Below are 794 nucleotides of genomic sequence, written 5' to 3' on the forward strand. Positions count from 1 at the left end.
GTCACCCCCGTACCCCAGCACCCAGGCACCCCAGTACCCATTATCTTGGCACCCCAGCACCAAGGCACCATGGCACCCCAGTACCTCATCGTCCTGGCACCCCAATACCTCATCATCCTGGCACCCTGGCATACCAGTGGCATACCAGCACCCTGTGACCCTGCCAGCCCAGCAGCCCGGCACCGTGGCACGTGGCACCCTGCCATCCTGGCACCCTGGTACTGAGCACCCCAGCACCCTGGGATACCTGTACCCCTGCACCCCAGCACCCCGGCACCCTGGCACCCTGACATACCCGTACCCCAGCACCCCCAGCACCCTGGCACGGCTGCCTGGCTCCTCCAGCTGTGCGCAGCTGGAGAGCCCTGCCCGGGCACACAGAGTAAGCGTGTTTGCATGTGTGTGCGCACATGCCCGGGGGTGGCACGTGTGCACACGCGTGTGCCTCCAGTGTGCGTGCATGCAGCCGGAGGGGCCACGCACGCGTGCACACTTACGGCGGGTGCATCCCTGCGCGCGCACACGCCTGCGAACCTGGCGGGTTTGCACGCGTGTGTGATCGGAGGGGGTGCACACACGTGTGCCCGGTGCGTGTGTGTGCGCGCACGTGCCTCCAGCACGCGTGTGCGTGTGTGCGTGTGTGCGTGTGCACTCAGGCATGTGCCTGCCTGCCTGTGTGTGCATGCTGGCACGCCTGCGCACCCGTGCAGCGCACACACCTGCAGCCGGGCAGCCGGCACCAATCCTGCCTGGCCCGCCACCGGGGGGGGGGGGGCCGGCGCTGGGCCGGCCGC

Source organism: Aptenodytes forsteri, unplaced genomic scaffold (genome assembly GCF_000699145.1).
Source record: "Aptenodytes forsteri isolate BGI_AS27 unplaced genomic scaffold, ASM69914v1 Scaffold285, whole genome shotgun sequence".
Lineage (NCBI taxonomy): Eukaryota > Metazoa > Chordata > Aves > Sphenisciformes > Spheniscidae > Aptenodytes > Aptenodytes forsteri.